The 25,433-nt window shown below is 38.0% G+C and overlaps 1 protein-coding gene across 2 annotated transcripts in view; it reads left to right on the top strand.

Annotated features, from left to right (window-relative positions):
* Positions 1-3,023: 3,023 nt before the first annotated feature.
* The window catches only part of LOC117398261 (RING finger protein 112-like), a 58,447-nt gene continuing 36,037 nt past the window's right edge, over positions 3,024-25,433 (top strand). For both annotated transcript variants that reach the window (XM_059016854.1, XM_059016853.1), the window contains exon 1: positions 3,024-3,424. The gene's annotated coding sequence lies outside the window, so the exon portion shown is untranslated. The remainder of the gene's footprint in view (positions 3,425-25,433) is intronic.

The raw sequence follows: 25,433 nt of genomic DNA, 5'->3' as shown, positions 1-25,433 counted from the left end.
GGAACATTGGCTAGAGAAGTATTGGGTCTCCCATCCTTCACAGCTTACATAAATAATAATCTTCTTGTCAACAATGACCCCAATGTACACGCTATCATTCACTTATTGTACAATTTGCTCTGTAACAATTTCTACAATCGCCGCCTGCATTTTTTCAATGCCCTCGTGGGGCGTATTACAATAAGTACCCGTCATTTGCTTTATATGGGAGTCCATTTCGAAAGAACTGGATTTATTGCCATATATGAATGTACCGTATCAGAAGACACTTATAATTTCCACATCATGTTGACGAATGTTGTACCAGATCTTAAGAACAGTTTTGTCAATAGCAATTTTTTAATAGTGGTATAGATCTGGCCGTTTTCAAACATCGCCTCTATGTTTCTTCTGGCGTGTGAGGTCATGTCGCTGCCAAAGTATCTTTTCGCCCAATGTGGTGTGTAGCCTGTTTCTCTCACTGTCTTATTTTCATCATCCTTTATTAGCTTTTCTTCACTTTGTGAGCTCCATTCTTTCCAAGTGTCGTCAAGACTGCATGTATGAAGTGCTTCCAGTTGTAGATTTCTGCATTTTTGACATTCTCTGTACATGCACACCTTTACTGAATTATCACAGACAAGTTTGGTGAGTGCATTATGAACATTGCAGACAGGGGCGTCATTTCAGAAAAATTCCTGAGGCTGGTGGGGGGGGGGGGGGGGGGGGGGGGGGGGGGGGGGGGGGGGGTGAGTGAGAGGTGTCCCAAATAGCATCATGAATGGAAAAAAAAAACAGGCAGTAATTGGGCTAGTTACAACAACATAGCGTGCTGCGCTTTGTCAACATTGTTCTTACTGTTAAAATAAATACTACAACATGTACAGTACAAGTATTTTAAAAGCACGGCGCTGGTTTCTAACAAACTCGAAAATGTATTTCCACTGAGTCTCGTTTTATTAATACAGTGTGTAACGTTACGTTCGTCGTTTTCACTGAAACATCTGTGTTTTAAAAGTGGGTAAAGGCTTCAACGCTAATCTATATACAGTATTTCTATCTGTACCTCCTTTATTCCCATGTACCCCTTCCCCCTGTATACCTCCCTTCAACCATTGTTTCCGAACTATATTTTGGTGAATAAACCGAGACCCTGTAAAAGAACCCCAGACCCCTGTGCGTGTGGTGTTTAAATTAGAAACGACAGCCCTGTTAGGGGAGTTTATATAGATTGAGGACCAAACTCTGCCTCTTTGTGTCGTTATTGTCATATGAGTTCCTAAGAACAGCTGACGGCACAATATTCTGCATACCAATAAACACACCCAGGTAATGTCCTTCTGGCAGTCTTGGTGGAGCATTTCTTATGTGATTAGTCATTGCAGAGGTCATTACTGATGTCATGTATGACGTCATATCTGATGCTATTCATAGCCATAATAGGGATGAGTTGAGGTTGCGTGCAACCTTAACGTCAGATTCCTGACTTTTGTGATTTTGAACTTCAACCTTACCGTTATTTTAACAAAGATATTGTTACTGAATTTCCATGTTTAATACATACGGTAGGGTATATTTAGCAAAAGTAAAGAACGGACAAGTTCCGTGGAGGCGCCATGCTGCCCTCATTGTTTATGTTGAATCTCACGGGCGTTTTTTTTCTCGGGGAGTCTGGTGACTCATCGCTGAATTTAACAACAGTTCGTTGTGTATTATTATTTTTAGTGGTATTCATATTATTATTATTTGTAATGTGTTAATAATCTTTAATTGTATATATGAAATCAACAGAATTTGTTAATAAAATTCATGAAATTGATACATTTATCATTTCTGTTTTTTTTAAATGTACAGAGAATGTCAAAAATGCAGAAATCTAAAACTGGAAGCACTTCATACATGCAGTCTTGACGACACTTGGAAAGAATGGAGCTCACAAAGTGAAGAAAAGCTAATAAAGGATGATGAAAATAAGACAGTGAGATAAACAGGCTACACACCACATTGTGCGAAACGATACTTTGGCAGCGACATGAACTCACACGCCAGAAGAAACACAGAGGCGATGTTTGAAAACGGCCAGATCTATACCACTATTAAAAACTGCTATTGACAAAACTGTTCTTAAGATCTGGTACACATTCGTCAACATGATGTGGAAATTATGAGTGTCTTCAGAGACGGTACATCATATATGGCAATAAATCCAGTTCTTTCGAAATGGACTCCCATATAAAGCAAATGACGGGTACTTATTGTAATACGCCCCACGAGGACATTGAAAAAATGCAGGCGGCGATTGTAGAAATTGTTACAGAGCAAATGGTACAATAAGTGAATGATAGTGTGTACATTGGGGTCATTGTTGACAAGATGATTATTTTTGTGAGCTGTGAAGGATGGGAGACCCAATACTTCTCTAGCCAATGTTCCACATGTAGCGGCTGTAAACTGTAAATACTTTAGCTCTGATATTGACCGCTATACCGCAGAGACAGTGGTACATCATGTTCTACAACGCTGATTTTTACATCGTGAATGGGGGATTGTCAAAAGAAAATGTTTTATGGTATGATTGTCTTTGTCTGTTTATCATTATGTATGCTTTGTAGTGTTTTACATGTTATTATGAAATAGTTACATAGGGAAATAACATAACTATTTTGATGCAATATTTAAAAATGCAGGTGTTATGGTTGAAAACGCAGATTTTGAGGCGGTATGCTTTTTAAAAATGCCCTTTTTGAAAGGCTAGCGCGACCTCTGTTAAATGATGTTTATCAATCAAACTATTTTCGGTGACGTCAGACCTTTGGTACATGCCCGTCCAACCTAAATTGGGGCCCACCCAAATTTCCATTCCTAGCTACGCCCCTGATTGATGTGTGTGTGTGTGTGTGTTACCGCAGAACCTGATTTTGCTATGTGGCTGTTGTACCCGGAACAGCAACGTCGATCACGTGCATCCGCTTAACCAATGAAATGTTAGGCTTAGAGTTAGTTGTTGTTCCGGGGATATCCACGCAGCAAAATCAGATCGTGCATGTGTTACCAGCTTGTCGACTGCATGCTTGACTCTCATGTGACCACCACAAACTACAAGGCTTACTGCCGCTAACAAAAGTCGCCCATGTGACCGGGCCTTTAGAGAGAGAGAGATATAGAGAGGAGTGTACACGTGTAGTTTGCGATGACTGAACTCCCTGTTGTATCAACTGTACAAGTACAAGTATTATTTAGATTTTCTAGTACAGTAATCCGATTGTGATCGGATTAATCTGTTGTGAATAGTTCTAAAGGTATTCCATTAATAAAGTGGATATATTTGTTTTACATCGGATTTCACGTGGCTCATTTCTGAAAAGGATCCAAACACCATTGAAGGTTTGGGGTCCAGCCTCCAGACCCTCACAATACATGTGATTTTTTCCAGCTGATGATAAAGGTGAGTCGCCAATCACATCATGCGCCTGTCGCCACTGGTGTGAAAGGTAGTGTCGCAGTGAAAGTACAATTTTATCGCATGACAAAATTGCATTCAATCCGGTGTGTGGAGACCTTTACTGGAACTGAAATTCGCTGCTGGAAAGAGCTCAATAAGAAAAAAAAACATATAATGTTACACATCAAAAAAACAGAAAATGTTGCTACTGCATAACCTGATAGAGAATGTGGCTCTGATACACATTGACTTTAATCAAAATTACAAAGAAAGTATGCTTATGAGCCCCAGGTGATCCATTTTGGAGGCAACAGAAAAGAAGCTACCCTTCATGATGGAGTAGTCTACATTGGCCAAATTTCTCCTAATGAAGACGTTTATATCACAGTGTTATTATGGTTCTACAGATTCATAAGTATGTAATCTTTATGAATGTTTGAGAGGAAAAAAAATAACTTATCTAAAACTTAATCTTTATGAATGCCATACAACCTTACCTTAACACTGGTGGTAATCTGTTTCACTATCCATTACAGCGCAAACTGAGCTATGCATGTAGTACTGTAGTCAAGATGGTACAGTCCATTCCTCCCTATAATATTTTAGTGACCCGACTAACTGTACTTGGGGGGGGGGGGGGGGGGGGGTGTCAAAAGTTGCTCAGTGAACTGTTTATGGTGCATAAGGGGTACGTTCACGGATATCTTTCTGCGCAGATCCTGTGCAGAATCTGACCAATTTAGCCAATGATCTTCTATGAATGATCTCCATGAACGCACCCATTGGCTAAATTGGTCAAATTCTGAACACAATTATCTCTGAATGCACCCTATAACAACTGCGTGAAAATCCCAATAAGAAAGCCTGTTGGTGATAGAGTTCTGTTGTTATCAGATGTATTAATTTTGCATAGACTACGGCCAGCAGAAGTTTATGTAACTTACTGGAATCAAGTATTCAGAAATTATACTAGGTCCTTACAATAACTGATAACACTGTAACTCCTGCTGCCCTGTCCTCTCTCTACGTCCTGTCCCATACTCCGCGTCTCACTGGACGGGGAGGTAGGATTGGTCTTCTCCTCTCTCCCTCCTTACTCTTTTCTGTCCCCTCCGAACTCTCCTCACTCTCTGTTAATACCTTTGAATTTCATGTAGTCCAACTAACCTATCCCTGTCAACTCCTGCTAATTGTACTGTACCGTCCCCCTGGGACTCTCGCTCACTTTCTAGATGAAATCGACTATCTACTCTCCTCCCGCCCCTCTCTGTCTACCCCAACTGTCCTGTTAGGTGACTTCAATATCCATCTCTCCAACCCCAGCCACTCTGCCAGATTCCTCCCTCTCCTTCACTCCTTTGACTTTTTTTTTTTTGAAAAAACACTGGAACAAATAAACAGAGGCATGGTGGCCAAAATAAAAGGTTTAAACAAAAGAACACTGAACACACCCTGATGTCAGGCGGGGCAGTTGCCTTCACTGCGTTTTGAAAGCTCTCAGTATTTTAGATACTTCACCTGGTTTGCTGTTTCATGCATTTATAACTGTGTAAAAAGTGCTTCTTACCTTCTGTTCTAAACCTGCTTTTACTCGGCTTCCATTGATGCCCTCTTGTTCTGCACTTGTGTTTAATCTGAAGTGGTGACTGTTAACCTGAGACCATTTAGACTTTTTATAAACTTGGGGTTAATTGTGGAGAATTAAAATAGGCGCAAGGGTGAGGACTAAAATATACTCTGTGCTAAAATATAGACTGCACCAAAAATAAAGCAAGACAGTGTTTGGATCAAAACCTGTTTTGACTGGCAGAAAGGTATTGTTAATGGACAGTGTTCTTAGTTGAACATTCTTGATACCGGTTACAGGTATAGGGCCAATATATAAATGTGTATGTTAAATCTATGACATATCAAATCTTTTTATATTTTCAAAGATGGTTGTCAACTTTTCATTGTTGTTGCGATTGTGTATTGTTGATCATTAGATTTTTAAACAAGTATAAATGTCGTGTGTTTTGATTACTGGTAAACATTCAGCAGTATATTTAAATGATCTACACTCCAGTCATCCTTTAACCTTGGCAGCATACTCGGTAAGAATAATTATTTAAAAACATAAAACTAATTAAAATAATTTGAACAAATGCATCTTCAGTTCACAGCACATTTAAACATGGTCACGTGTTTGTCATGAAACTGATTACAAAAAGTCAAATGGTTTTCAAAAAGAATGTATCAGGTTTTTTGTGGTGGGGATTTTCCATTGTTCCCTCTTGCATTAAAGTGCCATGGGTAGCCTGCACATGTTTGTTTAGGAATGCAAACGGAGGTTTTATTTTGTACATTTTTGTTCTGTATTGTTTTCGAATGATCAGAGCAGCTAGGTTTGTTGAAGGCTGAGACAGTTCACCTCAGAGTTTATTGAAAGAGCTAAGAAACAAACACTTCATGGTAACCAGTTTGTGATGAACTATAACAATGAAGACAACCTAAAGCTAAGAAACCTATTCCAGAAAATCTTTAAACATATCAATTACTATCATGTTGTATGTCTCCTGTGATTTTTTTTTATTGGTCTTCTTTTGTTTAGTATATAAAAACAATTAAGTTGTCTGAAGCAATAACCCTGTGGTTCTAGTTTGAGGCCCAAGAGCCTCCTTTTCTAAGAGTGTGCACGTGGGGATCCCAAGCTGAAATAGGACCCATCATAACAAAAGTTCAGGAACGAGAAGAGGCTATTGAGCCCATCAAGTCTCGCCCCTTCCTAGCACACCCATGCTAATGGTTCTGATCTAATAGCACAGAATCTAATTGTGTTTTGAATGCTCTCACTATTTTAGATACTTCACCTGGTTGGCTGTTTCATGCATTTATACCTCTGAAAAAAGTGCTTCCTACCTTCTGTTCTAAACCTACTTTTATAAACTTGGTGTTAATTGCGGATAATTAAAATTGGCACAATGGTGATGACTAAAATATACTCAGTGTTTCAGACTGCCCCAAACTTAAAGCAGGATAATGTTTAGATCAAAACCTGTTTTGACTGGCAAGAAAGGGATGTTGGTTTGTGCTTCCAGTTTCGTTTGTGCATGTGATATTGTCACAAGGCTGGCTGAGTGGTGACACGTCAGACCCGGAAGAAACAGACAGACACAGTGAGGTTGGTGAAGCTGAGCACTTGGTTGTGCTCAGCATTTAATAAACAAAATGAGAGAACACAAAAACAGGACACGGCACTTCACGCCAAAATAAAAAGACAAACAAAACGTACTAACACACAAAACAAGTGGACGAACGTTAAAGTACCGTGCTGGCACTTCCAGCACGCTGTAGCAATTGTTATACCTTTATCTTTCACTTTATTTCTCCTCTCTCTCACCCGTTCTCCACTCACGAACACCCAACCCCGAGTGAGTGAAAACATGCTGCGTTTATGCAGTTGTACCGAAACTCGATTGCTAGTCAATCATTCAATTGGAATCTCGGTACAACTGCACGTGAATTAATTAAGTGTACTCCCGTGACCACACATTACATTTTAACCAGCACATGAAGTGATTTGTGCCATCCTCGTGCCTAAATACAAATCTACAATTTAAATCACACGTAAAACACAGACCCGTTTATATCCCGTGTACCAATCTCTATACACCAACATTTAACACACCACACGCAACATACAACATATAACACACAAATGCACACAGGGGCGGGGCACATTGCCACAGATATAAACAGTTTTTTTTTTGTATACTGTGTCAGCGTTTATGAATACCTGCAGAGGGCAAGATGTGGAGAGTTTCAACTTCTTCAGCAGGAAGTCTCTCAGGTATTCACTTCATTTCTTGAAGATTAACAACAAACACAAAATAAGAAAAACAGTCAATTCTGGTTTTTATTATTATTATTATTATTATTATTATTATTATTATTATTAGAACATAAGAAAGTTTACAAACGAGAGGAGGCCATTCAGACCATCTTGTTCCAGACCCTCACAATTCTCTGTATAAAAAAAGTGCCTTCTATTTTCTGTTCTGAATGCCCCTTTATCTAATCTCCATTTGTCACCCCTGGTCCTTGTTTCTTTTTTCAGGTCAAAAAAGTCCCCTGGGTCAAGATTTTGAATTCTTGAATCAGATCAACGCGTAGTCTTCTTTGCTGAAGACTGAATAGATTAGATTATTTTAGCCTGTCTGCATACGACATACCTTTTAATCCCGGGATAATTCTGGTTGCTCTTCTTTGCACTCTTTCTAGAGCAGCAATATCCTTTTTATAACGAGGTGACTAGAAGTGAACACAATATTCTAGGTGAGGTCTTACTAATGCATTGTAGAGTTTTAACATTACTTCCCTTGATTTAAATTCAACACTTCTCACAATATATCCGAGCATCTTGTTGGCCTTTTTTGTATAGCTTCCCCACATTGTCTAGATGAAGATATTTCTGAGTCAACATAAACTCCTAGGTCTTTTTCATAGATTCCTTCTTCAATTTCAGTATCTCCCATATGATATTTATAATGTACATTTGTATTGCCTGCATGCAGTGCTTTACACTTTTCTCTATTAAATGTCATTTGCCATGTGTCTGCCCAGTTCTGAATGCTGTCTAGATCATTTTGAATGACCTTTGCTGTTGCAACAGTGTTTGCCACGCCTCCTATTTTTGTGTCGTCTGCAAATTTAACAAGTTTGCTTACTATACCAGAATCTAAATCATTAATGTAGATTAGGAATAGCAGAGGACCTAATACTGATATTATTATTATTATTATTATTATTATTATTATTATTATTATTATTATGATGATGATGATACTTTTTGATATTGGTTGTGGGTGAATGAAGTTGTAAGTTGTTGGCTGCTGTCCTTTAGTTATTGTAGATCCTTTTTTCATTCTGTAACTTGTTTCAATGAAAAGCTGTAGGGTTGGATAGGGTGCAACTTACACAAGAGAAAACACACACACACTGAGAGATAGTTTAAGAGAGAGAGTTGCAATTTGATCACAATAAGTGGTTCATTTTGTTGTTAATTGTAATGGGTAAACAGTTTTTTGATAATTGTAATATGCAGGACTCAAAGTTAACGCCGGCTATGCAGCAATTGCTGTGGTTGCCCTTCTCCATTGCTGCAATGCCCTCAAAATGTATGTCTATTCACAGCCATTATGTCCGCAGTGCCCCTTCCGCTACAGCAACTAGACACACCTGTATTAGGAAGTGTTTGGAGCTCAACAATAACAGGATTTAGTGATTTGGTTGGTTAACTCGTATCAGCAGGAAAAAACAACAACAACAAACAAACAATGAACACCAGCCTTTCAAGCACATTAATTTCTACTGTGCGTAATAATACCATCTCAGAAACGAGTCCAGAATTATTTTTAGAAAGCCTTGCCCAATCTGCAAAAACAATTTGCTAAACTTGATAATTTTTCAGGTCAGTAGTACTTACAAGGGTTTTTATTTCATGTTTTTTTTTCTTTAATACTGTAACTAACTTGAATGTTTCAATTGCCGTTATCCTCTATTTAAATGTTCTTATTTCTCCCAAAACAGGAGGAAATACTACTCTACTTTGTATTACAGTCTTTGTTATCATTACTTGTCCATCTTATAATAAAGATAAGATTTTGCTTTTTTCAGTTAATCCATAAATGCAACACTATTTTGCTGCAATGTTGGTACAATCCAGGTAGGTTCTGACGTGTGACTGACTCGGCTGTGTCATGACTGCCTGATGGATGAGATCCGAATACACTGCTTTTAATAAAGCGCTTGCTAAAAACTGATATGGTCATACATATGCGTTACTATATGAAAAATGTCATTCGAAACTAACCTTTCGTCCACATCCAAGTCCAAATTTTGGCTAGTTTTTAGCAATGTTGCAGGAACATTATAAGAACATTATTTGATTTTATTTATTTATTTTAGGATCATGTTAGGTCGGTCAACTCTTTAATTAATTGCAAATAAAGATTGTAATGACAATGAAACACATTTCTGTTGGCAACATGAATATACTAATAACTTTAGCCGAACGTTAGCAGAACATTATGTAACAACCTAACCAATAAAGAACCTACAGATACGTTATGGTTACGTTACCTATTTTAATCAACAATGGTCAATGGAAGAACTATTTACTACTGGAGAATAAAAATGAAAAGTGCCGTTCATCATCCATTAAAACAGACGTATATTGTTAATCTGCCTTCTTTAACGGTTGATCGTCTCTTCTTGAGTTCTTATCGAAAAAATAAATGTCACTTCTTGAAGCCATGCAAAGCTAAGGGGGTGCTGCCGCACCTCCAGCACCCCTAGTTCCAGCACTCTTGGCTGTTGCAGTAACAGTTACAAAAGGGCATAGTGAATAAAAAAAAGGAATGACAGAGAAGACAGCATAGCACTAAAAAATTGAAAATCTTGAGGAATATTGTATTGGTTACATTACTTCCACAGTACAGTAAAACAGATTAACCTGTTTTTAGAGTATTCAGAGAAGTATGTTGTGAACTTCCTGATAACGTACTGTAATACTGTTCTAATTCAGCCCTTGTACAAACCAGCATTCTGTATAATTCAGCACGATGGCCTATATTTGAAAAGTTTGCCTGTGGAAAGATACTGTCATGGCCAAGGCTGGTGAATGGCAGGAAGCAGACCAGGTTGAAAAGATGCAGTTTAAGTATGTATGTACAATTTAATAGACAAACAAACACAAAAAACACTGGAACTAATAAACAGAGGCATGGTGGCCAAAATAAAAGGTTTAAACAAAAGAACACTGAACACACCCTGATGTCAGGCGGGGCAGTTGCCTTCACTGCGTTTTGAAAGCTCTCAGTATTTTAGATACTTCACCTGGCTGGCTGTTTCATGCATTTATAATGGTATAAAAAGTGCTTCCTATCTTCTGTTCTAAACCTGCTTTTACTCAGCTTCCATTGATGCCCTCTTGTTCTGCACTTGTTTTAAATCTGAACTGGTGACTGTTAACCTGAGACCATTTAGACTTTTTATAAACTTGGGGTTAATTGTGGAGAATTAAAATAGGCGCAAGGGTGAGGACTAAAATATACTCTGTGCTAAATTATAGACTGCACCAAAAATAAAGCAAGACAGTGTTTGGATCAAAACCTGTTTTGACTGGCAGAAAGGTATTGTTAATGGACAGTGTTCTTAGTTGAACATTTTTGATGCCAGTTACAGGTATAGGGCCAATATATAAATGTGTATGTTAAATCTATGTCATATCAAATCTTTTTATATTTTCAAAGATGGTTGTCAACTTTTCATTGTTGTTGCGATTGTGTATTGTTGATCATTAGATTGTTAAACAAGAATAAATGTCGTGTGTTTTGATTACTGGTAAACATTCAGCAGTATATTTAAATGATCTACACTCCAGTCATCCTTTAACCTTGGCAGCATACTCGGTAAGAATAATTATTTAAAAACATAAAACTAATTAAAATAATTTGAACAAATGCATCTTCAGTTCACAGCACATTTAAACATGGTCACGTGTTTGTCATGAAACTGATTACAAAAAGTCAAATGGTTTTCAAAAAGAATGTATCAGGTTTTTTGTGGTGGGGATTTTCCATTGTTCCCTCTTGCATTAAAGTGCCATGGGTAGCCTGCACATGTTTGTTTAGGAATGCAAATGGAGGTTTTATTTTGTACATTTTTGTTCTGTATTGTTTTCGAATGATCAGAGCAGCTAGGTTTGTTGAAGGCTGAGACAGTTCACCTCAGAGTTTATTGAAAGAGCTAAGAAACAAACACTTCATGGTAACCAGTTTGTGATGAACTATAACAATGAAGACAACCTAAAGCTAAGAAACCTATTCCAGAAAATCTTTAAAAATATCAATTACTATCATGTTGTATGTCTCTTGTGATTTTTTTTTTATTGTTCTTCTTTTGTTTAGTATATAAAAACAATTAAGTTGTCTGAAGCAATAACCCTGTGGTTCTAGTTTGAGGCCCAAGAGCCTCCTTTTCTAAGAGTGTGCATGTGGGGATCCCAAGCTGAAACAGGACCCATCATAACAAAAGTTCAGGAACGAGAAGAGGCTATTGAGCCCATCAAGTCTCGCCCCTTCCTAGCACACCCATGCTAATGGTTCTGATCTAATAGCACAGAATCTAATTGTGTTTTGAATGCTCTCACTATTTTAGATACTTCACCTGGTTGGCTGTTTCATGCATTTATACCTCTGAAAAAAGTGCTTCCTACCTTCTGTTCTAAACCTACTTTTATAAACTTGGTGTTAATTGCGGATAATTAAAATTGGCACAAGGGTGATGACTAAAATATACTCAGTGTTTCAGACTGCCCCAAACTTAAAGCAGGATAATGTTTAGATCACAACCTGTTTTGACTGGCAAGAAAGGGATGTTGGTTTGTGCTTCCAGTTTCGTTTGTGCATGTGATATTGTCACAAGGCTGGCTGAGTGGTGACACGTCAGACCCGGAAGAAACAGACAGACACAGTGAGGTTGGTGAAGCTGAGCACTTGGTTGTGCTCAGCATTTAATAAACAAAATGAGAGAACACAAAAACAGGACACGGCACTTCACGCCAAAATAAAAAGACAAACAAAACGTACTAACACACAAAACAAGTGGACGAACGTTAAAGTACCGTGCTGGCACTTCCAGCACGCTGTAGCAATTGTTATACCTTTATCTTTCACTTTATTTCTCCTCTCTCTCACCCGTTCTCCACTCACGAACACCCAACCCCGAGTGAGTGAAAACATGCTGCGTTTATGCAGTTGTACCGAAACTCGATTGCTAGTCAATCATTCAATTGGAATCTCGGTACAACTGCACGTGAATTAATTAAGTGTACTCCCGTGACCACACATTACATTTTAACCAGCACATGAAGTGATTTGTGCCATCCTCGTGCCTAAATACAAATCTACAATTTAAATCACACGTAAAACACAGACCCGTTTATATCCCGTGTACCAATCTCTATACACCAACATTTAACACACCACACGCAACATACAACATATAACACACAAATGCACACAGGGGCGGGGCACATTGCCACAGATATAAACAGTTTTTTTTTTGTATACTGTGTCAGCGTTTATGAATACCTGCAGAGGGCAAGATGTGGAGAGTTTCAACTTCTTCAGCAGGAAGTCTCTCAGGTATTCACTTCATTTCTTGAAGATTAACAACAAACACAAAATAAGAAAAACAGTCAATTCTGGTTTATTATTATTATTATTATTATTATTATTATTATTATTATTATTATTATTATTATTATTAGAACATAAGAAAGTTTACAAACGAGAGGAGGCCATTCAGACCATCTTGTTCCAGACCCTCACAATTCTCTGTATAAAAAAAGTGCCTTCTATTTTCTGTTCTGAATGCCCCTTTATCTAATCTCCATTTGTCACCCCTGGTCCTTGTTTCTTTTTTCAGGTCAAAAAAGTCCCCTGGGTCAAGATTGTTTATACCTTTTAGGATTTTGAATTCTTGAATCAGATCAACGCGTAGTCTTCTTTGTTCAAGACTGAATAGATTCGATTATTTTAGCCTGTCTGCATACGACATACCTTTTAATCCCGGGATAATTCTGGTTGCTCTTCTTTGCACTCTTTCTAGAGCAGCAATATCCTTTTTATAACAAGGTGACCAGAAGTGAACACAATATTCTAGGTGAGGTCTTACTAATGCATTGTAGAGTTTTAACATTACTTCCCTTTTTTTAAATTCAACACTTCTCACAATATATCCGAGCATCTTGTTGGCCTTTTTTGTATAGCTTCCCCACATTGTCTAGATGAAGATATTTCTGAGTCAACATAAACTCCTAGGTCTTTTTCATAGATTCCTTCTTCAATTTCAGTATCTCCCATATGATATTTATAATGCACATTTGTATTGCCTGCATGCAGTGCTTTACACTTTTCTCTATTAAATGTCATTTACCATGTGTCTGCCCAGTTCTGAATGCTGTCTAGATCATTTTGAATGACCTTTGCTGTTGCAACAGTGTTTGCCACGCCTCCTATTTTTGTGTCGTCTGCAAATTTAACAAGTTTGCTTACTATACCAGAATCTAAATCATTAATGTAGATTAGGAATAGCAGAGGACCTAATACTGATATTATTATTATTATTATTATTATTATTATTATTATTATGATGATGATGATACTTTTTGATATTGGTTGTGGGTGAATGAAGTTGTAAGTTGTTGGCTGCTGTCCTTTAGTTATTGTAGATCCTTTTTTCATTCTGTAACTTGTTTAAATGAAAAGCTGTAGGGTTGGATAGGGTGCAACTTACACAAGAGAAAACACACACACACTGAGAGATAGTTTAAGAGAGAGAGTTGCAATTTGATCACAATAAGTGGTTCATTTTGTTGTTAATTGTAATGGGTAAACAGTTTTTTGATAATTGTAATATGCAGGACTCAAAGTTAATGCCGGCTATGCAGCAATTGCTGTGGTTGCCCTTCTCCATTGCTGCAATGCCCTCAAAATGTATGTCTATTCACAGCCATTATGTCCGCAGTGCCCCTTCCGCTACAGCAACTAGACACACCTGTATTAGGAAGTGTTTGGAGCTCAACAATAACAGGATTTAGTGATTTGGTTGGTTAACTCGTATCAGCAGGAAAAAACAACAACAACAAACAAACAATGAACACCAACCTTTCAAGCACATTAATTTCTACTGTGCGTAATAATACCATCTCAGAAATGAGTCCAAAATTATTTTTAGAAAGCCTTGCCCAATCTGCAAAAACAATTTGCTAAACTTGATAATTTTTCAGGTCAGTAGTACTTACAAGGGTTTTTATTTCATGTTTTTTTTTTCTTTAATACTGTAACTAACTTGAATGTTTCAATTGCCGTTATCCTCTATTTAAATGTTCTTATTTCTCCCAAAACAGGAGGAAATACTACTCTACTTTGTATTACAGTCTTTGTTATCATTACTTGTCCATCTTATAATAAAGATAAGATTTTGCTTTTTTCAGTTAATCCATAAATGCAACACTATTTTGCTGCAATGTTGGTACAATCCAGGTAGGTTCTGACGTGTGACTGACTCGGCTGTGTCATGACTGCCTGATGGATGAGATCCGAATACACTGCTTTTAATAAAGCGCTTGCTAAAAACTGATATGGTCATACATATGCGTTACTATATGAAAAATGTCATTCGAAACTAACCTTTCGTCCACATCCATCCAAATTTTGGCTAGTTTTTAGCAATGTTGCAGGAACATTATAAGAACATTATTTGATTTTATTTATTTATTTTAGGATCATGTTAGGTCGGTCAACTCTTTAATTAATTGCAAATAAAGATTGTAATGACAATGAAACACATTTCTGTTGGCAACATGAATATACTAATAACTTTAGCCGAACGTTAGCAGAACATTATGTAACAACCTAACCAATAAAGAACCTACAGATACGTTATGGTTACGTTACCTATTTTAATCAACAATGGTCAATGGAAGAACTATTTACTACTGGAGAATAAAAATGAAAAGTGCCGTTCATCATCCATTAAAACAGACGTATATTGTTAATCTGCCTTCTTTAACGGTTGATCGTCTCTTCTTGAGTTCTTATCGAAAAAATAAATGTCACTTTCTTCTTGAAGCCATGCAAAGCTAAGGGGGTGCTGCCGCACCTCCAGCACCCCTAGTTCCAGCACTCTTGGCTGTTGCAGTAACAGTTACAAAAGGGCATAGTGAATAAAAAAAAGGAATGACAGAGAAGACAGCATAGCACTAAAAAATTGAAAATCTTGAGGAATATTGTATTGGTTACATTACTTCCACAGTACAGTAAAACAGATTAACCTGTTTTTAGAGTATTCAGAGAAGTATGTTGTGAACTTCCTGATAACGTACTGTAATACTGTTCTAATTCAGCCCTTGTACAAACCAGCATTCTGTATAATTCAGCACGATGGCCTATATTTGAAAAGTTTGCCTGTGGAAAGATACTGTCATGGCCAAGGCTGGTGAATGGCAGGAAGCAGACCAGGTTGAAAAGATGCAGTTTAAGTATGTATGTACAATTTAATAGACAAACACACACAAAGAACACTGGAACTAATAAACAGAGGCATGGTGGCCAAAATAAAAGGTTTAAACAAAAGAACACTGAACACACCCTGATGTCAGGCGGGGCAGTTGCCTTCACTGCGTTTTGAAAGCTCTCAGTATTTTAGATACTTCACCTGGCTGGCTGTTTCATGCATTTATAATGGTATAAAAAGTGCTTCTTACCTTCTGTTCTAAACCTGCTTTTACTCAGCTTCCATTGATGCCCTCTTGTTCTGCACTTGTTTTAAATCTGAACTGGTGACTGTTAACCTGAGACCATTTAGACTTTTTATAAACTTGGGGTTAATTGTGGAGAATTAAAATAGGCGCAAGGGTGAGGACTAAAATATACTCTGTGCTAAAATATAGACTGCACCAAAAATAAAGCAAGACAGTGTTTGGATCAAAACCTGTTTTGACTGGCAGAAAGGTATTGTTAATGGACAGTGTTCTTAGTTGAACATTTTTGATGCCAGTTACAGGTATAGGGCCAATATATAAATGTGTATGTTAAATCTATGACATATCAAATCTTTTTATATTTTCAAAGATGGTTGTCAACTTTTCATTGTTGTTGCGATTGTGTATTGTTGATCATTAGATTGTTAAACAAGTATAAATGTCATGTGTTTTGATTACTGGTAAACATTCAGCAGTATATTTAAATGATCTATACTCCAGTCATCCTTTAACCTTAGCAGCATACTCGGTAAGAATAATTATTTAAAAACATAAAACTAATTAAAATAATTTGAACAAATGCATCTTCAATTCACAGCACATTTAAACATGGTCACGTGTTTGTCATGAAACTGATTACAAAAAGTCAAATGGTTTTCAAAAAGAATGTATCAGGTTTTTTGTGGTGGGGATTTTCCATTGTTCCCTCTTGCATTAAAGTGCCATGGGTAGCCTGCACATGTTTCTTTAGGAATGCAAATGGAGGTTTTATTTTGTACATTTTTGTTCTGTATTGTTTCGAATGATCAGAGCAGCTAGGTTTGTTGAAGGCTGAGACAGTTCACCTCAGAGTTTATTGAAAGAGCTAAGAAACAAACACTTCATGGTAACCAGTTTGTGATGAACTATAACAATGAAGACCTAAAGCTAAGAAACTTATTCCAGTAAATCTTTAAAAATATCAATTACTATCATGTTGCATGTCTCCTGTGATTTTTTTTTTTTATTGGTCTTCTTTTGTTTAGTATATAAAAACAATTAAGCTGTCTGAAGCAATAACCCTGTGGTTCTAGTTTGAGGCCCAAGAGCCTCCTTTTCTAAGAGTGTGCATGTGGGGATCCCAAGCTGAAACAGGACCCATCATAACAAAAGTTCAGGAACGAGAAGAGGCTATTGAGCCCATCAAGTCTCGCCCCTTCCTAGCACACCCATGCTAATGGTTCTGATCTAATAGCACAGAATCTAATTGTGTTTTGAATGCTCTCACTATTTTAGATACTTCACCTGGCTGGCTGTTTCATGCATTTATACCTCTGAAAAAAGTGTTTCCTACCTTCTGTTCTAAACCTACTTTTATAAACTTGGTGTTAATTGCGGATAATTAAAATTGGCACAAGGGTGATGACTAAAATATACTCAGTGTTTCAGACTGCCCCAAACTTAAAGCAGGATAATGTTTAGATCACAACCTGTTTTGACTGGCAAGAAAGGGGTGTTGGTTTGTGCTTCCAGTTTCGTTTGTGCATGTTATATAAACCGTTTCTTATTGCATACTGTGTCAGCGTTTATGAAGACCTGCAGAGGGCAAGATGTGGAGAGTTTGAACTTCTTCAGCAGGGAGTCTATCAGGTATTCACTTCATTTCTTGAAGATTAACAACAAACACAAAATAAGAAAAAGAGTCAGTTCTGTTATTATTATTATGATGATGATGATGATGTTGCTTTTTGATATTGGTGGTGGGTGAATGAAGTTCTAAGTTGTTGGCTGCTGTCCTTTAGTTATTGTAGATCCTTTTTTTCATTCTGTAACTTGTTTCAATGAAAAGCTGTAGGGTTGGATAGGGTGCAACTTACACAAGAGAAAACACACACACACACAGATAGTTTTAAGTGAGAGAGTAGCAATTTGATCACAATATGTGGTTCATTTTGTTGTTAATTGTAATGGGTAAACAGTATTTTGTTAATTGTAATATGCAGGGCTCAAAGTTAACAATTGCTGTGGTTGCCCTTCTCAATTGCTGCAATGCCCCTCAAAATGTATGTCTATTCACAGCCATTATGGTCGCAGTGCCCTTTCCGCTACAACAACTAGACACACCTGTATTAGGAAGTGTTTGGAGCTCAACAATAACATGATTTAGTGATTTGGTTGGTTAACTCTTATCAGCAGGAAAAAACAACAACAACAAACAAACAATGAACTCAAGCCTTTCAAGCACATTAATCTATACTGTGGTATAAGAAGAGTTTGGCTGTTTTAAAGGAAGGAAAACTGTTTGTAAAAGCATTTGTTGACTGTGTGTCCTGTGTGCGAGTCAGGGACAGGTTAAGGTGAAGTTAGGCTCTACGTTTGAGCTAGGCTTTTGTTTTGTTTGTTTGTTTGTTTTTGTGTTTTGAATTAAGTGTGCACAGAAGCGCTTAAAATCAAAGTTCTGTGTCTGGGTCTGTGTGTTAAGGGGCAAACGAGACAACGACAGAGAGGTAACTTTACAATACCATGTGTTATAATACCATCTCAGAAACGAGTCCAGAATATTTTTTAGAAACCCTTGCCCAATCTGCAAAAACAATTAGCTAAACTTGATCAATTTTCAGGTTAGTAGTACTTAGAAGGGTTTCTTTTTTTATTTTAAATACTGTAGCTAACTTGAATACGTTACAATTGCCATTATCCTCTATTTAAATGTCCTTATTTCTCCCAAAACAGGAGGAAATACTATTCTACATTGTATTACAGTGTTTGCTATCATTATTTGTCCATCTTATAATAAAAAAGATTTAGCTTTTTTCAGTTAATCCATCTCACTCTTGAATTCTAGCTTTAAACAAGTCTTTTTTTAAAACAAAAGGCAGAAACAAACTCCCCTACTCAACAAACAGTGCCACCTACTGCACAATCTGTCCAACTGTGTAACCAGCCATTTAACCCTTAGCGGTCCATTTATTCAGCGCTTGTCAGGCGCGTCAGGTCCAATTTATTTTCACACACGCTGTTTAAAAGTGTTTTTTTCGAAATAAAACAGGTTCAGAAGGCACTGAATCGCAAACACACTCAGTACAGCGTCTCCAGCCAAGCCCCACCCCTTGTTCGCTGTATTTATCATACCTCTATAGACGTGCATACTGATAAATCCTCTCCTGATCACTCATTTTATCACCAAACTCCTCAATAAAGCAATCCAAGTCAAGCTCTGCAAATGTCTGTGATATTCTTTGAATGCTGGATGCAGAAGCAGCTATCTCCTTTGTTTGTGTCTGTGTTGTGTTATCTCTGTGGTTCATGGGACTATCAGATGCGCTCTTTTTTCTGCTTCATTCGGCTCCTATCGGTCTCACTCGGCCATTGAAAGGTTTTGTCTGCTTTTTCCAGAGAAAAAACAACTAGAGACCTGTGCTTTATGTCTTTTTGATGAAGTCAATAATAATAATATCAGTATTAGGTCCTCTGCTGTTCCTAATCTACATTAATGATTTAGATTCTGCTATAGTAAGGAAACTTGTTAAATTTGCAGACGACACAAAAATAGGAGGAGTGGCAAACACCGTTGCAGCAGCAGCAGCAATTGTATTTAGGCACAGGGATCACACTTCATGTGCATTTAAAGTAGTTAATAATATTGTAACGGGCACGGCTGGACTGACTCGCCGTTGCCACCTGTCGGCGAATAGGGAGCCAGTCCCCTACATTTGGTTAATGTGCAGCAGAGGATGCTGGGAGTACGAACTATGGTAGGGGAGAAACGGAATTATTGTTGTGTTTATTTGTTTGTTATTGTAAAGTTCCAGTACTGTTTTATGCATTTCCCTGTAATTGTTATTACCCTTCCGGTGTTGTTTGTTAAGTATGTGAATGTCACCCTGAGAGGCAGAGTAGTGCTCAGGGTGGGGAAGGGCTGTGCGTGTGTTTGGTTGGTTGGCGCTGACTTGCTGTTAGCTGCTTAATAAACTGCATTACCTTAAAAGAGCTATTGTGTGCGTGTCTCCATTAATCCCTGTGCTCGCTACACTGGTGTCAGAAGCGGGACGCAGGTACCCCAGCACGCACTCGTCGGACTGTAGCCTGGTTAGCAAGTCCGGGGCGGATTTGAGGCTGGCAGGGGAGAGTGTAGCGTGCACGGGGGAAGGCAGCAGTAGGGCTGGTAGGTGACGTAATCATACACAGAGACATAAGCCCGATATACGCTCCTTGCAAAGGAGCCGGCTCTTTTGTACAGCGGTGTCGGCGCTATGCTTGAGTGCGAGAGGACCCGGGTTCGCGCCCGCCCTCCGCCTGTGTGTGGATTTCCTCGTCCTGTGTGATGCGCCTGCCTGCGGGAACCGAGAACGCTACAATATGTAAGCACGGGGTTGCGCAGATTTAGTTCACATGCTGGGATTCAAGTGAATAATTAATTGGTAATTGAATCCCAGCACAATTGTATATATAGATGCACGTTTCACTCACTCTGGGTTTGTGTGTTCGGTGAGTGGAGAATGGGTGTGGAGAGGAGAGAATTATAAAAACTAAAAACTAAGGAGAAAGTAAATTTAAGTTTATTTTACTCACCGTGTTTGTTTGTCGGTCCGTCCACTGTTTAAGTGTTAATCTGTTTTGTTTGTCTATTTATTTTGGCCTCAAGTGCCGTGTCCTGTGTTTTGTTCAACTGTTTATTTTTGTTTGTTTAATAAACATACTGAGCGCCACAGCGACTCAGTTTCAACACAAATACTGCCTGTCTCTGTGACTCTTTCTGGCCTGACGTCATCCACTACAGCCTGCTCATCACAGGAAACTATAAAAAGGCCAACAAGATGCTCGTATATATTGTGAGAAGTGTTTGAATTTAAATCAAGGGAAGTAATGTTAAAACTTTACAATGCATCAGTAAGCCCTCACCTAGAATACTGTGTTCAGTTTTGGTCACCTCATTACAAAAATGATATTTCTGCTCTAGAAAGAGTGCAAAGACGAGCGACTTGAATTATCCTGGGTTTAAAAGGTATGCTAAGGACCACATGGTTCTGTCTTGGGGTTTTGATTGGTTATAATTTGAAGAGGCCAATGGCTTTGTCTTGAAAGTGTGGCGTGATGTTTGTCATCCGGTGTATGCAATGGCATCAAATCCAATGAACTCTGGTCAATCTACACTCTGTGATCTGGATAAGTTTGTGACTGGAACATGTAATGTGAAGAAGGACACAGCTGAAAGTCATCACACTTCTAAGAATCATGCCAAGGCTTCTAAAGCAGATGCACCTGTTGACCAAGTAAACAGCTGTGTTTTACGTCATCTGTCAAATTAATTAGTCAATTTCTGATAAAAATCTTTTGACTGGGTGTGGCAGGGTGACTGGGCGGTGACCTCAGGCAAAAGCAAGAAGGGAAAAAAACTGACCCCAGGCAAGTACTGCAGTTAAAGGCGCTCACACCGTTTTATTTTTAAATAATATAAAAATAAATAAAATATTTTAACAAAAAGAAACTTGCTCACAGAGCGAAAATAAATATTTAAACAAAACAAGTCTTGAACACAAAATATATAAAACACAGGTCAGGCTGGGCAGATTGCCTTCACTGTTCCTATGTTTAATTGTATTTTCATTTTTCTGTCTCTCTCCTCTCTAAAACCCACCCCGAGTGCCGAGAGCCGCAGGCTTTTATATTAGTGACCGAGGGATTACATACCTGTTAATTATTTAATAATCCCCCGGTCACATTCTGCACGGGTTTTCCATTTATTCCTGGCAGAGGGCGAGTACCCACTCTCACCTCTGCCAGAACACATTTTAAATAAAACAACAACAAAACCTGCAGCGCTTCACCGTTATATAAATACAATAACTAAACAAACAAACAAACAAATAAATACAAAATAACACGGGCGGAGGGGGAAACCCTGTTCTAAAATAAATAAACAAATCAATGTACAGGGCACCTCGCCCTGTTACAGTGGGCATATGTGTTTGCCTATTGCGAGGAACCCTTCCGCATGTTTTTGACTGGTGAAAATGGAGAAAAAACACAGTGGCAACCTTGGTGAGGCACATCTTAACGATAATGCCTTGTGACAGGGTACACCCCGCCCCTGTGTGTATTGTATGGTTATGTATAATTATTGTTTGAAGATATTATTTATGTGTGTAAAAACACATTATTTTATTGTTAATTTTGCAGCATGGATGTGTTTAAACTTTCCCATCCATGCTAAACCTCATGCAGAATGTGACCGTTTCCAGATTGATTGATTTATTACTGATTTGGAGATGATCACATGTATATAAACACATAGCTTTGGCTGATCGAGGTTGGTGTGTTCAGAGGCGGAATGGGAGTCGTGAGTAGGAGAGAAACCTAAAGTGAAACCTAAAGTAAACAATTGCTACACGTGCTGGGTGTAAACTGTAGCCTGGTTTGCTTGTTCTGTGTCTGTATTGCCTGTTTATTTTGGCCACTGTGCCATTTTGTTTTGTACCAGTATTTTGTGTTTCGTTCAAACTTTATTTGTTTATTTACAGCACTTACATACCCCAGCACTGTTATCTGTCTACTTCCTGTCCTGACGTCACCACAGAGCTATCTGTGACATGCCTGCAGAGTATTTGTTTCAGAAAGTGGTGAATACACGGCTGATTGTTTGAAGAATCAGTTTAATTCTACTGCTCACTTTTAGGGAGCCATCAAAGCTTAATGCAAAAATGTGAAGAAACTGGGCTGGATATTAAGAAAAGATGTGTAGCAGTGGTTGCTGATGGTTCTTCAGTAAACTTTGGGGCAGGTGTACCAGCAAGACTCCAAACAGACATGCCAGTTCTTTTGAAAATCCACTGTGTGGCCCACAGTCTCAAATTGGCCCTCAGCAAGGTTTTCAATGGGTCCTACTTTTGTGAAATTGATGCCCTGATGATGCAGCTGTATTACATGTATCAAAATTCAGTTAAGAGATAGAAAGAGTTGCAAGCTGTACAAGTGCACCTGAAGAGCATTATCTCAAGCCTGTGTGATCCCAGGAAACACAATGGTTTAATCAAGATAAAAAGCAAGTGCTGTCCTTGACAGAGACTATAAATGTATTGTGATACAGTTTGAAGAATTGGCATCTGATGCTCGAAAAAATGATGTGCCTCCAGCAGACTAGGCTAAATTTAGGCTAAAATCCTACAAGTTTGTGCTGTACCTTTACATGATACCAGGATCTATCAAAACTTTCACTGTCACTTTAGGATAATGAGCTGCCTTTGTCTGCAGTTCAAAGCACCATTGATTCAGTCTGCATTGCACTTAACTGCAAGCTGCAGCATCATGGAAGACAGATCAAGAAGCTTGAAGAGGAAGTATGTAAGCAAACAGCTAGGTCTGAAATTTACACAACCTTCCAAAAACAATATGGTGAAGGCAAAAATATTATTGTCATGTGTATTTAGAGCAGATTCCATTATTTTACTAGTCCTTTAATAGATACTGCCCATTTTCTTTGCCAGAAAGAATTATATTCCTTTGGTAATGATGAAATTGAAAACCATTCTTAAGGAAAATGGCTGTGAAACTGATGCAATTGAGAGAGTGGGTCAAACTATTCCAAACTATTACATTAATTTTTATTAACTACATGTTTGTAAGAAGAAACATCCATGTTAATGTACAGAACAAGCAATAAATGCTGGAGAGGTTTTAACAGACCTTTTGACAGATGCAAAAAAGGAACATCTAAGACATCAATGTTTGCTTTTTCTCTAGACATTTCTGTCTCGTGAAATAAAAGTACCTTTGTGTCTACATGTTGTGCATTGCATCAAGCTGCCTCATCATATTCTCTTCCCTTATGGATATTAACACCTGAGTATCTTCATCGCTCCAACAGATGTAAGATCCCGGGTTTAAAAGGCATGTCATATGCAGACAGGCTAAAAGATTTGAATCTGTTCAGTCTTGAACAAAGAAGACTACGCGGTGATCTGATTCAAACATTCAAAATCCTAAAAGGTATAGACAATGTCGACCCACTTTTTTGACCTGAAAAAAGAAACAAGGACCAGGGGTCATAAATGGAGATTAGATAAGAACATAAGAACATAAGAAAGTTTACAAACGAGAGGAGGCCATTCTGCCCATCTTGCTCGTTTTGTTGTTAGTAACTTATTGATCCCAGAATCTCATCAAGCAGCTTCTTGAAGGAACATTACTGGGGAGTTGGTTCCAGACCCTCACAATTCTCTGTGTAAAAAAGTGCCTCCTATTTTCTGTTCTGAATGCACCTTTATCTAATCTCCATTTGTGACCCCTGGTCCTTGTTTCTTATTTCAGGTCAAAGAAGTCCCCTGGGTTGACATTGTCTATACCTTTTAGGATTTTGAAAGTTTGAATCGGATCGCCGCGTAGTCTTCTTTGCTCAAGACTGAATAGATTCAATTCCTTTAGGCTGTCTGCAAACGACATGCCTTTTAAACCCAGAATAATTCTGGTTGCTCTTCTTTGCACTCTTTCTAGAGCAGCAGTATCCTTTTTGTAACGAGGTGACCAGAACTGAACACAATATTCTACGTGAGGTCTTACTAGTGCATTGTAGAGTTTTAACATTACTTCCCTTGATTTAAATTCAACACTTCTCACAATATATCTGAGCATCTTGTTAGCCTTTTTTATAGCTTCCCCACATTGTCTAGATGAAGACATTTCTGAGTCAACATAAACTCCTAGGTCTTTTTCATAATTCCCTTCTTCAATTTCACTATCTCCCATATGATATTTATAATGCAAATTTTTATTGCCTGCAAGCAATACTTTACACTTACGCTGTCTAGATCATTTTGAATGACCTTTGCTGCTTCAACAGTGTTTGCCACTCCTCCTATTTTTGTGTCGTCTGCAAATTTAACGAGTTTGCTTACTGTACCAGAATCTAAATCATTAATGTAGATTAGGAATAGCAGAGGACCTAAAACTGATCCATGTGGTACACCACTGGTTACCTCACTACATTTTGAGGTTTCTCTTCTAATCAGTACTTTCTGTTTTCTACATGTTAACCACTCCCTAATCCATGTGCATGCATTTCCTTGAATCCCTACTGCATTCAGTTTGAGGGGTATTCAGAACAGAAAATAGGAGGCACTTTTTTACACAGAGAATTGTGAGGGTCTGGAACCAACTCCCCACTAATGTTGTTGAAGCTGCCACCCTGGGATCCTTCAAGAAGCTGCTTGATGAGTTTCTGGGATCATTAAGCTACTAAGAACCAAATGACAAGATGGGCCGAATGGCCTCCTCTCGTTTGTAAACTTTCTTTGGTTTTTATGTTCTTAAGTTAAATGATCTCTGGAAAACAGAAGTAATGACTTCCATTTTCTTGAGATCCTGGGATAAATTATCTCATGATCTATATTTTTTATTTTTCAATGACCTCAGCGAGACCCCATATCTCTTTGTGATAACCCAGACTGATAAACAGTGCTGCTTTGAAAATGATAGCTTTCAACAAACACAGTTTTTTAATGATAAAAATCTCATACTTCATATTTCTGTGAATTAATTAATTCCAAACTGATCCATTTATAATTCTTCAAGAAGCTGCTTGATGAGATTCTGGGATCAATAAGCTACTAACAACCAAATGAGCAAGATGGGCCAAATGGCTTCCTCTCGTTTGTAAACTTTCTTATGTTCTTATGTTCTTGAGGAGGGTGGACACAGGTTTAGCTCAGACATAACTAGGAGAAATTG

The sequence above is a fragment of the Acipenser ruthenus genome, chromosome 54 (genome assembly GCF_902713425.1).
Source record: "Acipenser ruthenus chromosome 54, fAciRut3.2 maternal haplotype, whole genome shotgun sequence".
NCBI classification, from domain to species: Eukaryota; Metazoa; Chordata; class Actinopteri; order Acipenseriformes; family Acipenseridae; genus Acipenser; species Acipenser ruthenus.
The sequence above is the reverse complement of the archived record's forward strand: the minus strand, read 5'-3'. Positions and strand labels throughout refer to the sequence as shown.